Source organism: Saimiri boliviensis, chromosome 21 (genome assembly GCF_048565385.1).
Source record: "Saimiri boliviensis isolate mSaiBol1 chromosome 21, mSaiBol1.pri, whole genome shotgun sequence".
NCBI classification, from domain to species: domain Eukaryota; kingdom Metazoa; phylum Chordata; class Mammalia; order Primates; family Cebidae; genus Saimiri; species Saimiri boliviensis.
Window position 1 is genome coordinate 27,032,090 of NC_133469.1, and position 12,499 is coordinate 27,044,588.

Below are 12,499 nucleotides of genomic sequence, written 5' to 3' on the forward strand. Positions count from 1 at the left end.
TCTGCCTGTTACCAGCAGATAGATGACCTCAGTCCTGAAACTCCCTTATGCTCCCTCACCCCACATAAACCCCTCATTTTGTAAGCTCAGGGCTGCCTCCTCTGATTGTTAGGGGGCAGCCCGGTAGGTTAATAAAACATGCTTGCCTGACTTTGGGTCTATTTTCCTTTCTCTCAGCTAATCTTACACACCCCCTGGGTTCAAGCAATTCTGCTTCAGCCTCCCAAGTAGCTGGGATTACAGGTGCCTGACATCATACCAGGCTACTTTTTTGTATTTTTAGTAGAAACAGGGTTTCAGCATGTTGGTCAGGCTGGTCTCGAACTCCTGACATCAGGTAATCCACCTGCCTCGGCTTCCCAAAGTGTTGGGATTACAGGTGTGAGCCACCACCCCCAGCTCAATTTAGAACCTTTTTATCTGTAGCTATCTGTTAAGGAACAAAAGGAAAGGCAGCTGCTTGCATGTGGCTCATTATTCAATTTTTTTTTTTTTTTTTTTTTTGGTATAGTGAACTGGGATCCTGAGTTTTTATTTTCCTTTCACAAATTAAACACCTAGATGTAAAACTAACAAGATATGCAAGACGTCTTAACTAACCACTGCAAAGCATAATTAGGGAAATTAAGGAAGACTTGCTGGGGGAGGAGGCTCACACCTGTAATCCCAGCACTTTGGGAGGCTGAGGCGGTCGTAGATCACCCGAAGTGAGGGGTTCGAGACCAGCCTGACCAACATGGAGAAATCCTGTCTCTATTAAAAATACAAAATTAACTGGGCATGGTAGTGCATGCCTGTAATCCCAGCAACTTGGGAGGCCGAGGCAGTAGAATCGGTTGAACCCGGGAACTGGAGGTTTCAGTGAGAGAGATCACACCATTGCACTCCAGCCTGGGCCACAAGAGCAAAACTCCGCCTCAAAAAAAAAAAAAAAAAAAAAAAAGAAATTAAGGAAGACCTAAATAAATAGAGGGTATACTCCAGTTCACACCCTGATTTGTAACCAGCAAAAGGGTCTGGCTGCTCACCTCTTGTAAAAAGAAGCCCATATGGCTGGACGCGGTGGCTCACGCCTGTAATCCCAACATTGGGAGGCTGAGGCGGGTAGATCATGAGGTCAGGAGTTCGAGACCATCCTGTCCAACATGGTGAAACCTCATCTCTAAAAAAAAAAAAAAAAAGAAAAAAGAAAGAAAGAAAGGAGAAGCCCATATAACAAGAGAGAGGTGTGAAAAAGAGAGTGAGATGTGATTATCCATGCTAGCAAGGGAGGAGTGAGTATAATCCTTTCCAAACATTTACACTCTTCAGTTTATGGAGAGAATGCAGGGTTTTTTAAAGAGAGGATTTGGAATGCAGAAGAGGCAGAGGGGCTGGGAGGTGTCAGGTGGCGTGACCCCCTCCAATGGCTTGTCTTGAATTACTGTTCCATTTGCTGAAGGGGCTGGTGCCATCCTGGCTAGAGGGGTCTGGTCCGTATCAGGATCTGAGCTCTAAAGCTTCTAAGGAAATAATATGACCAGGTTAGTGAGTGTGGTGTGTGTTTAACAAGCAGCTAGGTAAGTAAATGTGCATGAGGCATGGGGCCACTGAATGGGAGAAGAGGCCGGGCACGGTGGCTCACGCCTGTAATCCCAGCACTTTGGAGGCCAAGGCGGCGAGACGACTCGAGGTCAGGAGTTCGAGACCAGCCTGGCCAACATGGCAAAACCCCGCCTCTACAAAAAATACAAAAATTAGCTGGGTATGGTGATATGAGCCTGTAATCCCAGCTACTCAAGAGGCTGAGGCAGGAGGATCGCTTGAGCCGGGGAGGCGGAGGTTGCAGTTGAGCAGAGATCGTGCCACTGCACTCCAGCCTGGGTGACTAAGTGAGATTCTATCACAAAAAAGAATGAGAAAAGAAAGAGAGAGGAGGTTTGCATTCTGAAGATTTGTAGGCTGGATTTCAAGGTGACAGGAAACACGTCTGCACTTTGTTTCAAAGTTACACCTTGGGACTGGGGAAAAGGAGGAAAGAAAACAAGGGTTTTTTTTGTCTGTTTTTGTTCTTGTTGTTGCTGTTTTTGTTTTGTTTTGTTTTGTTTCGAGGCAGAGTCTCCTCTGTAGCCCAGGCTGGAATGCAGTGGTGTGATCTCGGCTCACTGCAACCTCCACTTCCCGGGTCTTGGTTCAAGCAATTCTCCTGCCTCAGCCTCCGGAGTTGGTGGGATTACAGGCACGCGCCACCACGCCCAGCTGATTGTTGTATTTTTAGTAGAGATGGGATTTCACCATGTTGGCCAAGGTGGTGTTGAACTCCTGACCTTGTGATTTGCCCACCTCGGTCGGCCTGAGTCACTGTGCCTGGGTTTTGTTTTTTGTTTTTGTTTTTTTTTTTTTTGAGACGGAGTTTCACTCTTGTTACCCAGGCTGGAGTGCAATGGCGCGATCTCGGCTCACCGCAACCTCCGCCTCCTGGGTTCAGGCAATTCTCCTGCCTCAGCCTCCTGAGTAGCTGGGATTACAGGCACGTGCCACCATGACCAGCTAATTTTTTGTGTTTTTAGTAGAGACGGGGTTTCACCATGTTGACCAGGATGGTCTCGATCTCTTGACCTCGTGATCCACCCGCCTCGGCCTCCCAAAGTGCTGGGATTACAGGCTTGAGCCACTGCGCCCGGCTGTTTTTTTTTTTTTTTTTAAATACAGAGTCTTGTGTTTTCACCCAGGCTGGAGTTCAGTGGCGCCATCTTGGCTCAGTGCAACCTCCACCTCCTGGGTTCAGGCGATTCTCCTGCCTCAGCCTCCCAAGTAACTGGGACTACGGACGCCCACCACCATACCAGGCTAATTTTGTATTTTTTGTAGAGATGGGGTTTCCGCATGTTGGCCAGGTTGGTCTCGAACTCCCGACCTCAGGTGATACACCCTCCTTGGCCTCCCAAAGTGTTGGGATTACAGGCGTAAGCCACTGCACCTGGCCTGGCTAGGTTTTTCTCATTGATTTGTAGGAGTTTTTGGATGAGAGTTTGTTGTCAGCTGCAAATATTCACCCATTCTGAGAGTTGCCTTTTCACTGTTTCAGTGGTGTCTTTGTTGAACAGAATTTCTTAATTTTCTTTTTTCTTTTTTTTTTTTTGTTAATTGGCTCAAGCAATACAGAATTTCTTAATTTTCATATAGTCCAATTTGCCAACATGGTGAAACCCCGTCTCTACTAAAAATACAAGATTAGCCAGGCATGGTGGTGCACGCCTGTAATCCCAGCTACTCAGGAGGCTGAGGCAGGGGAATGGCTTGAACCTGGGAGGCAGAGGTTGTGGTGAGTTGAGATTGCACCATTGCACTCCAGCCTGGCAACAAAAGCAAAACTCTGTCTCAAAAAAAAAAAAAAAAGAAAGAAAAAAGAAAAGAAAAGAAAAAGGAAAAGAACAAGAAAAATCCAGCCAACAGAAAATGGGCAAAAGACTTGAATAGATGTCTCACAAAAGAGGAGGTCTAGATGGCCAATGAGTATCTGAAAGTGTGCACAGCCTCACTGGCTGAAAAGCTCAATAAGTCAACAACATGGTGTCATTACACACCCATCAGAATGGCTAAAATGAAAGAGACTGACAATAGCAAATGTTGGAAAGAATCTGGCACGACAGAACCCTCACATGCTGCTGGTGCAAATGCAAATTGTAAAACCACTTTGAAACACTGGCATTAGGGGCTGGGGGAGGTGGTTCATGCCTATAATCCTAGCACTTTGGGAGGCAGAGGCATGTGGATCACCTGAGGTCAGGAGATCGAGACCAGCATGACCAGCATGGTGAAACCCCGTCTCTACTAAAAATACAAAAATTAACTGGGCGTGGTGGTGGGCGCCTGTAATCCCAGTTATTTGAGAGGCTGAGGCGGGAGAATTGCTTGAACCCAGGAGGCAGAAGTTGCAGTGAGCGGAGATTGTGCCATTGCACTCCAGCCTGGCCAACAAGCGAAAATCCGACTCAAAAAAAAAAAAGAAAAAAAAGAAACTGGGATTTTCAGTGGGGTGCGATGGCTCATATCTGTAATCCCAGAACTTTGGGAGACCAAGGCGGGTGGATCACTTGAGGGTAGGAGTTCGAGACCAGCCTGACCAACATGGTGAAACCCATCTCTACTAAAAATACAAAATTAACTGGGCGTGATGACACATGCCTGTAATCCCAACTTCTCAGGAGCCTGAGACAGGAGAATCGCTTGAACCCGGGAGGCAGAGTTTGCAGTGAGCCAAGATGGTGCCATTGCACTTCAGCCTGGGCAACAAGAGTGAAACTCTGTCTTAAAAAAAAGAAAAGAAAGAAAAAGAAAAACTGGCATTTTCTTTTCTTCTTTTCTTTTTTTTTTTTAGAGGCAGGAACTCACTTTGTCACCATCTGGAGTGCAGAGTTGTGATCATGGCCCACCACAATCTGGACATCCCAGGCTAAAGAAATCCTCCCCCCGCTGCTTTATAGAGTAGCTGGAATTGCAGGTGTGTAATAGCATGCCTGGTTATTTATGTATTTAGAGATGGAGGCCGGGCATGGTGGCTCACGCCTGTAATCCAAGCACTTTGAAGGCCAAGGTGGGCGGATCACCTGAGGTCGGGAGTTCAAGACCAGCCTGACCAACATGGTGAAACCCTGTCTTTAAAAAAATAATAATAATAAAATAAAGAAAGAAAGAAAGAAAGAAAAGAGATGGAGTCTCGCCCTGTCACCCAGGTTGCAGTACAGTGGTGTGGTCTCAGCTTACTGAAACATCCGCTGAGTTCAAGAAATTCTCCTGCCTCAGCCTCCCCAGTAGCTGGAACTATAGGCGTCGTCACCAAGCCTGGCTAATTTTGTAATTTTAGTAGAGTCAGGGCTTCACCTTGTTGGCCATGCTGGTCTTGAACTCCTGACCTCAGGTGATCTACCTGCCTTGGCCTCCCAAAGTGCTGGGATTACAGGTGTGAGCCACCGTGCCCAGCTAATTTTGTATTTTTGGTAGAGATGGGGTCTTACTGTGTCTGCCAGGCTGGTCTTAAATTTCTGGCCTCAAGTGATCCTCCTGCCTCAGGCTCCCAAATAGCTGGGACTACGGGTGTGAGCCACCACGAGTGGTCCTATCTTGCTGCCATGGGTGACAAGGAAGCTTCTGTCACATATCTGGCCCATGAAGGCAGATCCAAGGGGAGGCAGACAGTTGCAGGCCTGGGCTCTCTGCCTGTGCCCGGGACTGGAGAGTGAGCTAAGAAAATGACTTGACGTTTCTCTTCCCCCACCGGCTCAAAAAATCTAAAAGAAAAAAAAAAAAAGAAAAAAGAAAGAAAGAAAATGGCTTGCATTTCACTTCTGCAAATCTCGCCTGGGAATCTCTGTTGTGGTTCACCCTCACCAGAAACACGTAGAAGAGGGAGTGCCGGGAATGTCACGCCACCCAGCCACCAAGGTGAAGGCTCTGTCCGGCAAGGAGCAAAAAAGATGAAGGAACTCCAGCAACTGTGTGGGTGTTCTGGAAAATCTTTCCTGACAAGAAACCCAAGCGGCACTCAGGGGATCAGCGGAACACACTTTATTACGCCTGCGGGCCCAGAAGGGTTCACACCCAAAAGTCTGGGCCCCAGCTAGGAAAAGTGCACAGTTTTGATAGGGGAAGGGGAAGGGAAGTAACTCAGGACTTTAGACAACGCAGCGAGTTTTAGACGACGGGGCAGTTTTCCTTAAGGCTTTTCGGTTAGTAAGCAACACGCTGAGGCGCTGAAGCAGAAAGAGGCAGTTATTAGCAGAAACAGGGGCAGTTTTAAAATAGGGACGGTTGCTGACAGCGTGCTTGACAAAATCCTGCGCAAAATTTCCACTTCATTGGGACCCAGGCTCTCTGGGAGGTTGGTGGCGGCGTCTGCTGGTACAACTCTAGATGGAAGATGCTGGTGCCATTTAAGCAGCTGATCTACTTGTGCAAATTTCTCCTCCAGGTTAACCTGAACTTATTTACAAAGTAAAAATCTTTAAAGAAACAAAAAACTGAGCATAACTTAACTGTCCCTAGCTGGGGGCTAGTTACTTAAATTGTTCTGTTTAGATTGTTTTTTTGCCTTACACACATAGTATTTTCTGTACTAATGAAAAAGGTAAGGTCATCTTTTTTTTTTTTTTTTTTTTTTTTTTTCTTTTTGAGACGGAGTCGAAGTTTGAGACTAGCCTGGCCAAAATGGTGAAACTCCATCTTCTCTAAAAATACAAAAATTAGGCGCGGTGGCTCACGCCTGTAATCCCAGCACTTTGGGAGGCTGAGGCAGGTGGATCACCTGAGGTTGGGAGTTCAAGACCAGCCTGACCAACATGGAGAAACCCCATCTCTACTAAAAATACAGAATTAGTTGGGCATGGTAGCAAATGCCAGTAATCCCAGCTATTTAGGAGGCTGAGGCAGGAGAATCACTTGAACCTAGGAGGTGGAAGTTGCAGTGAGCCGAGATCATGCCATTGTACTCCAGTCTCAGCAACAAGAGAGAAACTCTGTCTCAAACAAAACAAAACGAAACAAACACAAATTAGCCAGGAGTGATGACACACACCTGTGGTCCCAGGTACTTGGGAGGCTGAGGCAGGAGAATCCCTTGAACCCAGGAGGTGGAGGATGCAGTGAGCCAAGATTGTGCCACTGCACTCCAGGCTAGGCAACACTCCAGGCTGGACTCCATCTCAAAAAAAAAAAAAAAAAAAAAGAGGATGAGGAGTGGGCTGATACAAAGTTGTTTAGCAGGAATTCTCATTGGTTTACAGAGATAATGTAACCTCATGATCGGTTCATTTTGCCCGCTGCTTAGACAGAGCGTATTCATCAAGACAGGGGAATTGCAATGGACAAAGAGTAATTCATGCAAATCAGTCTCCCCAGGTATTCGGGGATCCGAGTTCTTTGTTTTTTGCTTTTTGCTTTTTTGAGATGCTCATTGCAGCCTCCACCTCCTGGGTTCAAGTGATTCTCATGCCTCAGCCTCCCAAGCAGCTGGGACTACAAGTGTGTAACACCACTTCCAGCTAATTTTTGGGTATTTAGTAGAGATGGGGTTTCGTCAAGACCACGGCCAGGCTGGTCTTGAACTCTTGACCTCAAGTGATCCGCCTGCCTCGGTCTCTCAAAGTGCTGGGATTACAGGCGTGAGCCACTGTGCCCGGCCTCAACTGTAATTTTTAATCTTGCAGCTAATTTGTTAGTTCTGCAAAGGCAGACTGGACCCCAGGCAAGAAGGGGGTCTTTTTGGGAAAGGACTGTTACCAATTTTGTTTCAGAGTCAATCCATGAACTGAGTTTCTTCCCAAAGTTAGTTCACTCTACATTTGGGAATGAAGACACGTTAAAGGTTAGAAGCAAGATGGAGTCGGTTATGTCTGATTTCTTTCACTGTCATCATTTCCTCAGTCATAATTTTGCAATGGTAGTTTCAATAACATGCATTAGTAATTGGCTATATACATTTTTGTTTTTTTTAGAAATGAGATTTGCTCTGTTGCCGGGCTGGAGTGCAGTGGTGGCGTCACAGCTCACTACAGCCTCCGCCTCCAGGGTTCAAACGGTCCTCTTGCCTCAGTCTCCCGAGTAGCTGAGACTACAAGTGCATGCTGTCACACCTGGGTAAATTGTGTGTGTGTGTGTGTGTATGTGTGTGTGTGTGTGTGTGTGTGTGTGTGTGTGTGTATAGACAAGCTCCACTATGTTGCCCAGACTGGTTTTGAACTCCTGGCCTCAAGTGATCCTGATCGTCTTACCCCGGCCTCCCAAAGCACTGGTATTACAGGTGTGAGCCAGCACTCCTTGCTTGGCTGTCTACTGTTCGACCATAGAGTATGAGTTACTGCTGGGGCTCAGAAACCGATACCACAAAATATGACACTGAACCAAAGAAGATGCCACAAGCTTTCTCTGACCTGTCCCCGCCTCTGTCTCAGTCTGTCTGCAGAGCTCAGGATGAAGTCATTCTCTGAAGCTCCTTATCTGCCTGAGGTCTGGACCTGCCAAAGAAAACAACGGGCTCTTGTCCCTCCTGCAGTGAGTTCCTTCACTGAACCTCTGTCACAGGAAGAAAGACTGCAATCTGTTTACACACCTGCACAGACTTGTCACAATCTATTGTGAACTCTTCCGGTCCAACAGGCTTTGTCTCAGGCCATTGTATGTTCTCGGAGCCCATTAAATCCTCCCCGTCCAGGCCGGGCGTGGTGGCTCACGCCTGTAATCCCAGCACTTTGGGAGGCGCGTGGATCATCTGAGGTCTGGAGTTTTTTTTTTTTTTTTTTTTTTGAGACGGAGTTTCGCTCTTGTTACCCAGGCTGGAGTGCAATGGCGCGATCTCGGCTCACTGCAACCTCCGCCTCCTGGGTTCAGGCAATTCTCCTGCCTCAGCCTCCTGAGTAGCTGGGATTACAGGCACGTGCCACCATGCCCAGCTAATTTTTTTTGTATTTTTAGTAGAGACGGGGTTTCACCATGTTGACCAGGATGGTCTCGATCTCTTGACCTCGTGATCCACCCACCTCAGCCTCCCAAAGTGCTGGGATTACAGGCTTGAGCCACCGCGCCCGGCAAGTTCTGGAGTTTTAACACCAGCCTGGCCAACATGGTAAACCCCATCTCCACTAAAAATACAAAAATTAGCCGGGGCATGGTGGCAGGCTCCTGTAATCCCAGCTACTTGGGAGGCTGAGGCAGGAGAATCGATTGAACCCAGGAGGCAGAGGTTGCAGTGAGCCGAGATCGTGCCATTGCACTCCAGCCTCAGTGACAGAGGGAGACTCCGTCTTAAAAAAAAAAAAAAAAATCCTCTCCACCTCAAATCATTCACTGTCCTAAAATCATCCACACTCTCCCACCTCCTGCGAGCCCTGGGGTGATTAAGTGCCTGCTGTGGGCCAGACCTCTGCTAGGCCCATCAGGAGACCCCTCTCGTCAGGGTCCAGTGCCGCCAATGAGGACGGTGGGGCCGCTGCAGTGCACTATCAGAGTGGGAAGTCAGGGGGGCTTCCTGGAAGATTCTGGCTCCAGCTGAGTTTCAAAGGAGAGATACCCATCTCTCTTTCCCCTAAGAAGCAGGATATATAAGCATCTTTATCCCACAGGGATATTTGGCAATGAACCTATGATTCTTCCCAGTGCATGCTAATAAATTAGTATGCCTTATTTTCCAATTAATCTGCCTTTTGTGAGTTGATTTTTGCTTGAAACTTCAGAGGGTGAAGGGGACGTTTTCCCATGGCCACTACGTTACGGTGCACAGCATATGGCAGTTTATGGCTACTTGACATGGGGTAGTCTAGAATCCACCCAGCAAGTGGCTTCAAGGTGGCAGTGAGACGTGACTGTCACACCCCATCACATCTCACCGCCTCTCCGGGCCTGATCATTAAAGGGGGCTCTCATTCCTCACAAAAAAAATTTCTTTTTGGCTGGGCACAGTGGATCACGCCTATAATCCCAGCACTCTGGGAGGCCAATGCAGGAGGACTGCTTGACCCCAGGAGTTCACCCCACCCTGGGCATGCCTGTGGTCCCAGCTACTTGGGAGGCTGAGGCAGGAGGATCACCTGAGCCTTGAAGGTTGAGGCTGCAATGAGCTATGATCGCACCACTGTACTCCAGCCTGGGTGACAGAGACCCTGTCTCACAAAAGAAAAGTTTATTTCCTTCCTCAGGACCAACCAACTGCTTCAGCAAATGGTACCCCAAATGTATTAAGGCTTAATCACAAATGGAGTTTATTTCCTGGTCCTGGAACAGTGGTGGGTGGGTGATCAGGTTGGCAGGGACTTGGTTGGCATGGCTTCCAAAGTCAGTCCTTCTTCCATCCTTGCAACAAAGGGAGCTGGTGAAAGTCTGGAGGGCTGCCTGTGGGAAGCCGGACTCCTCCTGGACGCCCCCTGACTTCCCTCTCCTGCAATGTACCGCACTGGTCCCTTGCTCCCCATTGGCAGCATTGGACCCTGAGGACAGGGTTGTCTTGATAGGCCTAGCAGAGGTCTGGCCCACAGTGGGCACTCAGCCACCCTGGGGCTTGCAGAAGGAACCAGCTTGGCGGGGGTGGGGCAGGGGGCGGGTCCTCACTCCCCAACTGTGTCTGTACTGTTCTGAGTCAGAGTCCTCCCTGGCACCAGGTCCACCGCCGCCACTGTGCTCGCCGACAGGAGGCTGGAGGGCAGGGGGACAGAGAAATGGGGCTTTCCTGCTCTAGCCAGTGGGGGGCCTGCAGCTGGGCTGTCACCTCTGTGACTCCCCTCGGCTCATAGGCCTTTGTGATGCCCGCTCCCATTGGGACCTGGGCCTGGCTCCCACAGCACACCCCTTCCTCCCTTTGCCCTCTGCCCAGGGCGGGTGCTGGGATCCTGCAGGCACCTCATGGGCTCCCGTTTGACTCCCCAGCTGTCTCTCATCACCTGTTTCCAAAGCCCTGGATTACCGTCAGCCCCAATCTGCCTGGTACCACCACAATGGCATAGGCCATTGAGTGACTCTGATACTCACTTCAACCCCATCGTGGGCCACCCGAAAGCTCCCGTGGTTGCCCACCCTGCAAGTCCCTGAGGCGGAAGTCCCCGCCTTTGATGTCTCCAGGGAGTCTGCACCCGCCCCAGGCCTTCCGCCTTTGCACGGGCTCTGCCTCTGTCTCTTTTGGGGCCCAGGAAAAACCCCTGGCAGGTGGTGGGGCTTCCCAGCCTGGCCTGCCCCTGGCACTGGGAATGTCTGATGTCTGGGACTGGGGCCGCAGACAGGGCACCCTTTCTCCCGATGGGGGCAGACCGAGGGCCCATCTGGAAGGCGATTGGCGGGGTTGAAGAGCCCGAGGCATGCCATGCTTTGCTCTTAGGATGAAGCCTAAATGCCTTGGCCTGGCAGGGGAGGCCTAGGCTGGGGAGTACAGGCATGGCTAGGGAGCAAGGGACTCCCCCTGACCCCACCAAGCTGGTTCCTTCTACAAGCTCCAGGGTGGCTGAGTGCCCGCTGTGGCCAGTACCACCCCTGCCATTCCACAGACACGACTGCCCTTCTCTTCCTCTGAGCCTTTTCCTAGACTGTTCCTCACCCGAAACACGCTTTCCAACCACTCAGCGCTCTAAGAATCCAACCTGTCAACCTGTTTCTTTTCTTTTTTTTTTTTTTTTGAGACGGAGTTTCGCTCTTGTTACCCAGGCTGGAGTGCAATGGCGCGCTCTCGGCTCACCGCAACCTCCGCCTCCTGGGTTCAGGCAATTCTCCAGCCTCAGCCTCCTGAGTAGCTGGGATTACAGGCGTGCGCCACCATGCCCAGCTAATTTTTGTATTTTTAGTGGAGACGGGGTTTCACCACGTTGACCAGGATGGTCTCGATCTCTCGACCTCGTGATCCACCCGCCTCGGCCTCCCAAAGTGCTGGGATGACAGGCTTGAGCCACCGCGCCCGGCTAACCTGTTTCTTAACCTCAGTTTGGGGGCTGCCCTTGTCTGGGACGCCCTCTGGTGGACCTGGTGAGCTGCCAAGCTGCCCCTGCCCCTTTCGGGCCCCCTGTAAGCCTGTGCCTGCTTCCTCATATCCAGGCCTTGACCAGGAGACTGACCTCACCCACTGACAAGTGGCCAGCCCAGGCCTGGCATGGCACAGGGGTGCGCTGGGGACTCAGGCAGTGGGAGGGGAACCTGCCTTACCTCATCTGTAGGGAGGAAAGTACCTGCCCAGCTGGCCAAGGAGCTGGCCCTCAGCCCACCATGCCCGAAGGTGCAAGCCCAGGGGAATGGGGAAGCAATGGAGCGAGGTCTAGAAAGAGAGGAAGCCAGACTCCCCTCGGCTAGCCTCCCTCCACCCCTGCCCTGCAACCCTCTCAGCTCTGTTCCTCATCATGCATATTCACCTCCTCCAGGAAGGCCTCCAGATGAGACCCACCTCTGCCCCCCAGCTCTCCCATTCTCCAAGGGCAAGGCTGAGCAGGCGGGAAGCCTGGACTCCCACCCCATGGTCAGCATCTGCTGCATGCCCCGTGTAACCTCTTCAACACTCCTGAGATGGAGGGACGACCCAGGTGAGGGGTGGGCTGTGCGAGACCTTGGCTACGGTTGTGACCAAGCCTGCTGACCCACCTGCAAGGCAGGGCTGACGGCCCCCCCGGCAAACCTCCCCCGCCACCCAGGCTCCTGTTCCTACCCTCTGCTGCCCCCATGTGGCCACTCGCAGCAGGCCACGCTGAGGCTGCTCCGCTCAGCTCCCCACCCACTGTTCTCCAGGCTCCCAACCTCCAGCCTCACCCTCTGCAGCACTTTCTCTGAGATCTAAGGGGCAAATCTGACCAATGCTGCCCTGCGTGCTGTTCAGGTGGGCCACGGTGGCCTGAGGCCTGGGCTCTGTGGCCAGATTCTGGACATTCCTGGGCTAAGGAGCGTGGGCGCCGGCCTCCTGAGGACTTGGCATGACCCTGCCAGTGACTGCATCCAAGGAGCCAAGGCTGCAGGGCGTGGTGAGGGGATGGCTCCCATGCTGGGGACGGTGGGCGGTGGGCTG